The 12268-nt window shown below is 42.1% G+C and overlaps 1 protein-coding gene across 2 annotated transcripts in view; it reads right to left on the bottom strand.

Annotated features, from left to right (window-relative positions):
- Positions 1–5330, bottom strand: part of FRMD1 (FERM domain containing 1) — a 52633-nt gene extending 47303 nt beyond the window's left edge. Inside the window, exon 1 of one of the 2 annotated variants that reach the window (XM_087718146.1) lies at positions 5032–5330. The gene's annotated coding sequence lies outside the window, so the exon portion shown is untranslated. Of the gene's footprint in view, positions 1–2737; positions 2815–5031 lie in introns of those variants that run through there. The other variant, XM_087718147.1, reaches the window with a different exon arrangement.
- Between the last annotated feature and the right edge of the window lie 6938 nt (positions 5331–12268).

Genomic DNA, 12268 nt, shown 5'->3' with positions numbered 1-12268 from the left:
TTTAACAAGATTTATTTTATTATCCTCTGTCAATCCTTCAGACAGGGATTTATAACTAAACGTTTCAAGTTAGAAAATAATCCTGTTTGGGGTGGGGTGGGGAAGGTTGGAAAGCAAAAAAAAAAAAAAAACAACTTAGAGGTCAAAAGAACTTAAGACAGCTTTTCCCAACCTGGAATCTTTTAGCCATGCTATACAACTCAGATCACCCTGAGCTAGTACTATGGCTTGTGATGCTGGAGCGCACATGGGAGCTACAGACTAATGCTGGGAAGAACATCAGGTGGAAAATTTTTGTTTAGATGTCTGCCCAACAGACAATGGAGGAAAAAAAGGATGGAAATGCCTTTCATAACAGTGTTTCTTTCTTAGCTAATGGGAAGGATGACCATGAGTTGATAGTCAGATGAATGTGTTACAGGAAGGATTCTATTTTATATACATAGATAGCACAAATTCCTCTCAAGGATTCCACTGTCCCCTTCAGGTTAACTCTGATAAATTAAAGTTTCCTCAAATTTGGCACCTTCAAAATATATACATTATGACCATGCCTGCTGAGGAATTCGGGGAAGTAAAGTCCATACACTATAGGATTCTGGTTAGGAAAAATTTAATTAATCATTACTAGGGATAACCTTGAAATTTTCCAATTCTTGAGATTTTCCAGTCCTTTACTCAGTATCCATCGAGTGTAAACATCTGAGTCACTGAAATCTATGAATATAAAGTCTATATCTATCTATCTATCTATCTATCTATCTATCTATCTATCTATCTATCTATCTATCGATCGATCGATCGATCGATCGACCGACCGACCGACCGACCGACCGACCGACTGACCTACCTACCTACCTACCTACCTCTCCCAATCTAATCCATCTAATCCATCTATCCATCCTCTATCTATCATCTCTGTAGGAGCTTGAATCCTTATGCAGAATCTGGTTTACATAAAAGTTTGTACATAACTTTTTGAGACAACCATACCTCAACACAAGATATCAGAACAAGGCTAGGAAATCACAAATTGGGCCAACATCAGGGTTACAGTTTGCTTTAATTTGAATTCCATGAAGACCATGCACACACCATATTGTGTGCCCTCTTTACTGTCTATTATTCAAATTGAACATTAATTCCCGGAGGTAGAAAAATACTTTTTACTTCTAGTTTTTTTTAGTAGAGTCCTAGAGCTAGTCTATTGAAACAAACAAATCAGTCCTAGCAGTTTAATACTTCCATAGTAAGTAGGAGCATTCTTCATTGTAAGAACATCTTGGATTTAAAACCCAGCTCAACCATGAACCCTTGGGGACCCCTTTTGCAATAAATAAATAAATAATGAGGTGAACCTCAATCAGGCGCCAAGGAAGGAAGGAAAGTAAGTTCGAATTGCCCAAAGCACCAGAGTTTTACTGAGCCAGCAACTGCATCTTTTGCTCTGGTGCAATTATTTTCTTACCATAGGAGAACCTGCTTGCTATTGCCGCAATAAAGTTTACATCAAAATATCTTGGCAACTCTGTAGGTTTTTTTTTTCTTGGCATCGATCCATTTCTTTTCTTCACTTGTGAATCATTTTGTTGCCATTTTTTAAAGGTAATGAAGTTGCTGCTTCTTAGCTGTAGTTTATTACCCATTAAGTATATGGAGCAAATAATACAGGTAGGACCCAAAAAATGAGCCCCAAATTTATGTTGCTAAGTGAGGCATTTGTTAAGTAAGTTTTGCCCCATTTTATGACTTTTCTTACTGCAATTGTTAAGTGAATCACTGCAGTTGTTAAATTAGTAACAAGGTTGTTAAGTGAATCTGGCTTCTCAGTTGACTTTACTTTTGAGAAGGTCACAAAAGGGGATCCTAGGACACTGTGACCGTCATAAATATTAATCAGTTGTCAAGCATCTGAATGTAAATCATGTGGCCATGGGGATGCTGCAATGGTCATAAGTGTGAAAATTTTTGATAAGTCACTTTTTTCAATGTTGTTGTAACTTTAAACAGTCACTAAGCAAACTGTTGTAAGTTGAGGACTACCTGTACAGTTTTTTAACCTGTTAAATATATGGGGAAAAAATACTGGCTTACACCGTGCATACATAAGCTCAGTTTGCAGTAGGAAAACAGCTTCACTCTGACGTAGACCTCATCATGCTAATTCTGGATCTCAGTGAGAAAATAACTCATACCATCCATTCTTTCCTCTTCTCAGGAAACATCACTAATTCCAACATGCTCCCATTTACCAAACTCACCTTCTCTACCAGTTACACATATACATCTTGTACTGATAGTGAAAGTTAAATCCGGGTATAATTTGTCCAAATGCCAAAACGTATAAATCAAAATTGAGGAAGAATATGGGAACTAGTGCCAAACAATAAAACACTCAAGGTGATTTTATAGATAGATAAACAGAACATCGCTGAAAATAACTTACAAAAGCAGAGACTGATCCTTGGACAGATTATTCAAGACATGAGACTTAATATTCGGTATCTGTTTTTGTATCTGCTTTTGGAATCAGTTCCCCAGGAAAAAATTTTCAATCCTTTGTAGGAGACAAAGGCTGTGCTTTAATCAGATAAGATGAAGAAGGTATTTTTATATAGTTACAGACCAGAAAATCAGACCGTGAAAAAAAGTAACTCGCAATTGTTGGAAAACAGACAGGAAATAGAGATAATTTCTGACATATTTTGATTCTCACTACTTTTACTATGAGATGTACATGTTGTTGTGGTGGTTGAAATCTGGATCATCTCAGTTAGGACTGAAGATGGAGCTATTCCCATTTTATATTCTCTTCTGTGTAGAAAAACAAATATTAAAATTGTCCATCAGGGAATTGGTTTTACAGAGTTTGTTTTATATGTCACAATATTATCTATACCTTTTTTAAATATTTACTGGTAAAAAAAAAATATTTGGCCACCTGTGGTTCCAAATTCTGTGACTTCTGGCTTTTCTTCATAAGCTACAATTCCACATATTAGCAACATGTGGCACAGGCCACCCTTTTGTGCTTCGTTCCCCAAATCCATCCTTCTCCCATAGGTCCACCTTACTAAAATGTCCAGTTTTCTGCCTCTTCTTCCCAACATGCAAATAGCTTCTATACAAAATGAATACAATGCAACTTTTATGACAAAATATCATTACAACACCCTTCATATCTTTTAGGAACTAGTATGGCCAATGGCACAGGGGCACACTCCAATTGCTCAACTTTGTGGCCTTTCAGAATGACAAGAGGGAGCTCTAAAATTGGGAGGGGGGCAGCATGCCATACTCCCTAGACATGGGGCTGCCACAATGAAGATTTGCCTCCAGGTCCAGCCCCTCTTACGCTATCTTTCACGTGCTGCAAAGCAAGTCTACAAGAAGAATCAGTCCTAGTTTAGTTAAGCTATCTAGGTGAGTCCCAACTGTGCAAGATACCTAACTCAATAAATTTCCAATAAATGCACAGATCCCATCCACTGAAGATAAGACATCTATGATGTAGCTTGAATGTCTGTTCCTGCTTTCTTCTTCACACGTCCTCACAATACACAGAAAAATAACACATGAAAGCCTTCACCCACATCTGACTCCCCATTCCTATGTATACAAGCCTGCAAGAGAGGATAACCTTAAAATCTATACTGTACAGAAAATCTTTTAAAAGGGGGCAGATCTCAAAGCAATCCGCCATGAGATTTAACCACATCCATTGGTGATTATATCATTAAGTGATATGTGAATGCGGGATTCTATATACCTTAAAGGAGCCTCGTGAAAGCAAGATTAATAATTTATCCAAGTAGGTATTTATTTTATTAAACCAATTTAGATGCCGCCCAACTCACACACAGGTGACAATCATGTTCACAAGAAACTAAATAGTTGGGTTAAATCTCTTATTACCTTTCATTCTTAAAGGAGGTAATGTTGCTTATTTGGTATGTGGGCAGTTGGAGGAAAATGACTAACTTCAGGAAATATGCACACATGATATTTCCAGGATGACAATGTTCCTAGTTTACACCTTGCAGGTAAAACAAAACAAAACACCAGTGTATGAAGCAGCCCTAAGCACATAATTTTAATTGAAGGAGTACAGAAATTTCACCTTCTCCACTGAAAACACTTATCTTTAAATTTAAATGAACCCCCTTGAACAACACATTTTCATAGCAATTCCTAAATTCAGTTGTCTGATAAATTTGTGAGATGCATATTCTATACATATAGAATATATTTGGAATTTTTAAAATAAGTTTCAAACTAAAATACTGTGCTGCATCTCAATACTGCTATCGAAAAGGCACACCCCATCTCTGTAATGCAGTTGTCTAATACTATTGATACTCAAGAACAGCATACAAAAACTCAGGGGAAAACCCCAGCGGGGTGGAGTAGGGCAGGAAGATTAAACGTGGAGAAATTCTGAAGTTTTTCAGGGATTCAGCTGAGCGTTTGCATCATTATTCTAAACCTGTTTATCTCTTCAAGGTTACAGCCATGGAATTTATAATTATAGTCATTGTTTCTTCTATGGTAACTTTTTTATTTCCGACGCTTACTCTTAGAAACTACCACAGATCAAAACCTAGAAGTAAAATTAAACCATCATTAGCGGGGCTAGGCTACCTTACACATTTAAAAAAACACACTCGCACAAAGCATTCTTCGGGAAAGCTTTATCCGCAAGAGCCCAAGAAATGAACACTCAAGAGTTTCTCCGAAGCCGATGCCTGCTTAAACCTGTTGCTTGGCACGCGACTCTTAAAACGCTAAGCACCGCCGAGCGAACGTTTTACAACAACACAACAAGTCTAGGAGGCAAGCAGCAAGAAAGACTTTAAGCTGGGTGCTTAACCGGGAAGTTTCACAAAAGCGTGCTGGAAAGGGGAACGGCGCCCTTCGTTCTACCCGACCGATCGTGTGAAACGTGGATTACACGCCGCGCGCGTGCATGTGTCTGCACACGTAGAAAATACGCGTGTGAGGGACGAGGGGGACGGAATAGCTAGTACTTACGGCTAAGTCCTGCGTGCGGAGCGGCGAGTAGCCGACGAAGGGAGGGAAGGAGGGGGGAGTGAGTGTAATTAATTTGACTCTTGACAAGCGCGGTCGCTTCTGTTTCTCGGGCGCAGCTACTAATCTCCTCCTCCTCCTCCTCTCCCCCCTCCAAAGGAACTCAAGAGGAGTCAACCTGGATCCTCTTTAACGGCGAGGTAGCGACGACCCTTCAACAAAGCGGGGGACCCGATGGGACTTGGCGGAGGGCGGAAATTCAGCCTCGGCGGGCGCCCTTCCAGCTGGCCCTTTGGGATTAAGGGTGAGCTGGGGGCGGTGGAGCTCTCGGCCTGGCAAATTGGCCGCCAATCGCGGCGCTGCTCCTGCCATTCCCCCCTCCTCCCTCTCCCGGTGGCGCCTTCCAAAGCCGACTGCTTGTAAACAGCCGAGAGGGCGGCTTTGTCGCTTTCTCAAAGGAACCCCACGTGGAGAGGCGGGGGTCCCCAAAAGACGGAGTCCCCCCAAGAAAGCCCAGCATCCCCACTTCCTCGATGCCCCTCTTGAACAGCGGCGGGCATCCCCCTTTGGGATGAATGGGGGTGAGTGGGTTCGTCAACCCAAGAGATCGCGCAGCCACTATAGTTACAGTTCAGGTCGATGCTCCTGACGCTTGGGAAGCTCACCCAGGAACCAGCCTCGTGGAACTGGGCAGCCGGAGCCCAGAAACAGCCCCTTCCCACTTTTCAGATATCCTTCTTCCTGCAGGAGCCAGAAGGGAGATTAGAGGAGAATCGCTGAAGGAGGTGTGGAGTTGAGCTGGAGATGTTTGCTGAGGACTAGCACCTTGCAGTAGGTTTTTAGTCCTCAGTCCGGTGATTCAGACCTCATGATTGGAGTGGGTTGATTCATGAGTCAACTCATACATGGATTCATTTGTGGGGGGGGGGGAGGAGAGTCAATGGTCACCTGCCAATGGGGTAGGAGGGCAAAAAGGGAAAATGTATTTTCTTTTAAGACAATGAAAAATGGGGTAGTGGGGAAAGCTTGGTTAGCTTGGGGATCACTGGGTTACAGATTTCATGAGAGTAATATATGAGAGTAATGTGAGAGCATTTGCACCAAAGACAAATTCCTTGTGTGTCCAATCACACTTGGCCAATAAAGAATTCTATTCTATTCTAATTGTTACTTGCTGGGTGGAGATTTGTTTGGTTATTTAAAAGCCACCCAACTTGGTGCTAAAAACAATTTTAAAATAACAATGACATAAATAACATAACAAAAGCCAAAGTAATGCCATGTCGCCAACAATTGACTCAGACTCCACCAAAACATGGTCAGCATGCTGATCAAACTCACTGAAAATCCTGGCCTAATATACAGGTAGTTCTCAATTTACAACAGTTCATTTAGTGACTGTTCAAAGTTACAACCAGCTAACCAGTCAGGTGTCAATGGCATTTCTGCCTAGCATTCAATTCCCCTTGGTCTAACTACAGGTAGTCCTCAACTTACGACCACAACTGAGCCCAAAATTTCTTTTGCTAAATGAGACATTTGTTAAGTGAGTTTTTCCCCATTTTACAACCTTTCTTGCCACCGTTGTTAAGTAAATCACTGCAGTTTTTAAGTTAGTAACAAGTCTGTTAAGTGAATCTGGGTTCTCCATTGACTTTGCGTTTCAGAAGGTCGCAAAAGGGGCTCCCATGACCCTGGAACCGTCATAAATATGAGTCAGTTGCCAAGGATCTGAATTTTGACCACGGCAATGTTGCAATGGTCAAGAGTGTGAAAAACAGCCATAAGTCCCTTTTTTTCACTGCTGTTGTAACTTTGGTCACTAAACAAATTGTTGTAAGTCGAGAACTACCTGTAAAGTTTGCATTCTGCACCACAGCCACATGCAACTCATCAAAATAATATAATTCCATTCTATCGCCATCTTGTCACCACCTCTGTAACCAGAGGGGAACCAAACAAAATTCTCCAGCGCTAGGCTGCACCAGAGGTGGGTTGCTACCAGTTCACACTGCTTCGGGCGAACTGGCAGTGGAAAGTGTGACTGGATCGCCGAACCGGTAGGGGCAGCATGCTCGCCACGGCCCCAAATCTGTTTCGTGGTTGTCCTACCACGTTGTTTTTGACATTTTTAATGTGCTGCACATGCACAGACCTATTTACAGGCAACTGCACACGCATGCAGAGCAAATTGCATGTGCACCAAACTGGCAGTAACGCTGGCAGAAACCCACCCGGTGCTACACCTTTCTCACACAAGGGTGATCCCATGACAGACAGCAATAACCCCTCAACATTAACCCAAACCAGTCCAAGCCAACAGTTCCAAAACCAAAGTTTCTCCTCACCAGTCTTCTGAGAGATGGTGATACATCACTCCAGAGCCACCTAATGGTGGGATACGTAGGACAGATACCAGTCCTTACAGATCCTCAGCTTTGTGAATCAGATGAAATGGGCAACATAAATGGGTCGCCAACCAATAGAGCTGGTGACCCAACTGCCAAGTTGACCTGCTCTAATATGTACAGTCTACTCACCTATTCAAATTTGATAGCGCTTGGGTATTTGCTTCACTTGTCCCATCTATGGATTCCATCAATCAAAGTGTGTCATTGATATGCAACGGGATTGTGAAAAATCACAAGCTTTCCTTTTACCAAATCAAAAATTACATGCTTTGGTTTTTATCAAACTTTGGGAAAGAAAAGTGGTCCATGTTGTATATCTAGGACAGTGATGGCAAAAAGGGAGCACTTGGAAATCATCTGGGCCATGACCAGGAAGAGGAAAGAAGAACCCAGGGAAGTTGCATGCACTGGGAAATGAACTTCCTGTTTCCGGCACATGCATGTGCGCCAGCCAGCAAGTCTTCTGGTTACTGCCATGCATGTGCACACGCCAATCAACTGGCCGGTGAGCATGTTTACACTGGAAAACAGAAGACCAGTTCTTTTGGTTTCCAGCACTGCCGCATACACAAGGGCCAGCTGATTGTCGCATGCGCCAGAAACCCAGAAGAAGAACGGGCAACACGGTGCCAGGAGACATGGCTCTACGTGCCACTTCGGGCATGCATGCCATAGGTTCGCCATCACGGATCTAGGACTGCAGTGCATTAGGCTTTAAAATGGAGTCCATTTTTTTCCTTCAGTTCCAAATTTCTTCAGCTGTGTGCCAGTGATGTCAACAAATGTTGGAAGGTGTCATTACCAGAAGTGTTCTTTAAGTAGAGGCCATTATGGAAATGTCCACATTTCCTCTCAGAAGTCAGCTTAATCAGAACAAATTGGAATTAATTTAATTCTGTTGCTGAATGAATATCATTCTGCTGAAATATAATTTAGACAATGACACCAATTTTCCTTGAGTTTAGGCACATGTTACATAGGAATCACACTTGACAATTGGCCCTCTACATTCTTTGCTTGTTACACACTGCATAAAGATCAACAGTAAGGTATTAACTATATGAAGTTGAAAAAGATTGTGTGGTTTGGAGTCCTTGGTGCTCTCTGAGCTTGGTGGTTTTCCTGCATGTGTTTCATTACCCAACTGGGTAATATTATCAGTGCGAATGAGTGTGGGGTTTTCCCTCTGTTTCTATACAGTAGCTTTCCCTTGACCCTTCTGTTGAGAAAACAGATGGGATGTTGTAAAATGGGAAAATGAGTAATGGGGGGAGGATTGATAGAAATATTTATTTATATTCATTTATTGAATTTATATTGCCGCCTATTTGCCATGGTGACTCAAGACGGTTGACAGAGTATAAAACCACATTTAAAACAATAAAACTACTAAACAGAATCAAATACATTAATACAATAAAATAAAATCACCCTCCCCGCCCACATACACCCCATTCTGGTGACAGCAGATCATACTAGCCATTTAATGGGTTCCATCCCGCTCTGGGTTCTCCAGGCCCGCTGGCAGAACCAGGTTTTCAGCACCTTCTGGAAGAGTATTAGAGTGGGGGCCATTCCAGTCTCTGGGGGAATGATGTTCCAGAGAGAGGGAGCTACCATGGAGAAGGCCCTACTTCTGGGACCCATCAAATGTATCTCCCTTGGGGATGGGACCTGCAATATGTAAAATCATTGATGCTCTAGAGCAGGGCTGTCAAACTCACGGCCCACGGGCTGGATGTGTCACATGCTGGCCAGGCCCATGCCCAGGTTAGCAAAGGAGAAAAAAATCACGGTACATCACACGATGATGCAAGTTTGACACCTAGACTAGAGAAAGTGACTAGGGAAATGTTTTTTTTTACTCTGCCAGAAAAGTAGAATTCAGGAATATTGAATATTGAAACTAAATGGAAAAATAGATAAAAACTTGGTTCGTACATTAATTTAAATCATGGCTTATTTAACCATGATTTACCCAGTGTATCACAGTTGACATTTGCATATGATATGCCCTAAATATTAGTCATATAATATTTTAAGTTCAGACAAGTGTAGACTATGGCAAGGGACCCGAACCCCAGGACCCCAGCCAACTGTTGGGCTGTGAGTGGTTCACAACTAGGCTGTGAAAGTGCATGTGAGTGGTGCATGCATCCCCAATTGCGCGAGCAGGGGACGAACACGTGCATTCCATTTGCTTGAATGCCGGGCACACATACCCGCCATTCACACCAATGGAATTGCACATGTGTTTGCCAGCCACTCGTGCAGAACCATCCCATCTCTCACCCCCGCCATTCTGCAAAGCTGGAAAGGTTGGGGAACTCTGGATTATGGCTTTGCATAATGTACAAATCTAGCTCTTAGTAAGTCCTTCTTCACATAACAGTTACTTGGTAGTGGTAGGAAAAATATATATGCAATAATACATTTATTGTAAGACTTTTAATTATTTATTTCTCTGGAAGCTAATTGAAGAAAAATCTTGACTCTTTGTTGTCATCAGCCATTCAGTCATGTCCAACCTTCAGCCACTCTATGGATCAACATTTTCCATGTCCCTCTGTCTTGCCCCACTTCCTTCAGATTCATCATGGTCATCCCAGTATCATCCTTTATAACCGTGATGGTGAACCTGTGGCACATGTGCCACAGGTGGCACGTAAAGCCATATCTGAGGGCATGTGAGGCGTTGCCCTATGTCAGCTCCAGCGCACATGTGTCTGCTTGTCAGCTGATTTTTGGCTTTCTGGAGGGCGGGAAAGCCTCTGGAGCCTGTGGATGGCAAAAAATAGGCCCAACAGGCCTACCGGAAGTCCGGAGGCTTCAGTGAGGCATGCACACCTGCATGGCGGGAGCGTGGGTGTTTGTGTGCAAATGCACCAGGGGAAGGCATTGCATTATGGGTGTGGGTACGTATGCACGCTATTGCATGCACATGCGCACTTTTGGCACCCGGGCAGAAAAATGTTCGCCATCTCTGCTTTATAGTGTCCAGCCATTGGATATGAGGGCAGCCCCTTCTCCTTTCGCCACCAATCACTCCCACCATGTCTGACTTTTCAAATGAGTCCATTCACATGACATGGGCAAACCACGATAGTCTTTTTTTGATGTTCTTGGCTTTGAGTGGTATTTTTGTTTTTGTTTGATATTAAGGTGCAGACCAAATTTGTCACTTTCATCTTTGACCCTCAGGATTAGCCACTCCAAATCTTTGTTGCTTTCTGCAAGCAAAATCGTATATCAGAGGATTATGCTATTCCAACTTAATCCCAATGGTAGATTCCTCCAAATGTGCATTTCTCTTAACTGTTTCTGTGTACATCAGGGGTGTCAAACTCGCTGCCCACAGGCCTGATGCATCACGTATGGTCCATGCCCGATTTAACAAAGGGAGAAAAAGTCATCATGTCACATGACACCACCATGATGATGCAAGTTTGACACCCATGGTGTACAACTTGAAAATATAAGTGATAGGATGCAACCTTTGCAAAGCACCTTTTCCAATTCTGAACCAATTTGTGTCTCCATATTCCATTCTTATAGTAGTTGCTTGAATGACCTGGATGTGGTGTGGTGATATTCCCAGTTCTTTGAGGCCATTCCAGAGCTTGTCATGGTCAATGCAGTCAAAAGCATTTGTGTAAAAAAAAATCACATATTTTGGGTATTCCTTTGCTTTTTTCCATCATCCAACATAGATTGACAATATGATCACATGTGTTCTTCCTTTACGAAATCCCACTGTCTATTATATTGGATTGGATTCAAAGATTGCTGGATTATTTTCAAGAGAATTTTACTCATGTGTAGTATCAAAGCTATGGTTCAGTGGTTGGAACAGTGTTTTCTATCTTTCTTTGGTATTGGGATAAATATCAGGATATTGGGATAAATATTGACCTATTGTTTTGGCCACTGATAGGAGTTCCATTCATTTTGGCATAGCACTGTCGTTTTGTTGGCAGTGGTCTCAACAACTCTTCCTGAATTCCAACAACTCCAGGGGCTTTGCGTTTAGGCAATGGTTGAGTGCCTTCACTAGTGATGGCGAACCTTTTAGACACCTAGTATCCGAATTGCGTGCATGCAAATGCTGAAACTGAAATGTATGTGTGCATGTGAACTCGTGCATGTGTGGACATCTGTGTGTGTGTGCATGGACATGCACGGACATGCGCAGCAGAGACCCGAAGACCAATTGGCTGGCAGGAGGTGGGGCATCCCAACATCAGCAGCCGGCAATAGATAAGATCTTTTTCTTTCATGAGCTTCTGTTTTGTTGTTTGCAGGGAAAAACAGAAGCTCACAAAAGAAATGCCACAGAGATCTGCCCTGGGGCAATGGTGCACATGCTAGCAGAGAGGCTCTGCATGCCACCTCTGCCCCGTGTGCCATAGGTTTGTCATCATGGGTTTACACCCAGAGGATATAATAGTCTTTTTAACTATAATCCCTGATCAACTGCTAGAGCTAATATTTAATCAGTAAAAACAATGGAAGTCCTCATGACTTTTAAATGTTCTAACCTGTTTCAGCCACAAGTGACTCAGAAGTTAGAAATCTGGGGTATTTAGCCTCCATACATTTAATGAATGCATATCAGTGGAAGAATATGTAGAAGGCATCCATAAGTATAAAATAATTCAAAGAAAAACAGAGCAGAACAATTCTTCTATTATTGTTTTCTATGAGTATAGTACAGGGAATGGAATTACACTTAATTAGCTTCTGATATATTATGCTGAACACCATTTCCTCTCTGAAGTGTAATTTTCTATTCTCTCAATCTTACACAGCTTGTTGGTACCTAGAATTAG

The sequence above is a fragment of the Thamnophis sirtalis genome, unplaced genomic scaffold (assembly GCF_051295495.1).
Source record: "Thamnophis sirtalis isolate CommonGarterSnake01/CBP01778 unplaced genomic scaffold, rThaSir2_p1.2 scaffold_6, whole genome shotgun sequence".
NCBI lineage: Eukaryota > Metazoa > Chordata > Lepidosauria > Squamata > Natricidae > Thamnophis > Thamnophis sirtalis.
The sequence above is the reverse complement of the archived record's forward strand: the minus strand, read 5'-3'. Positions and strand labels throughout refer to the sequence as shown.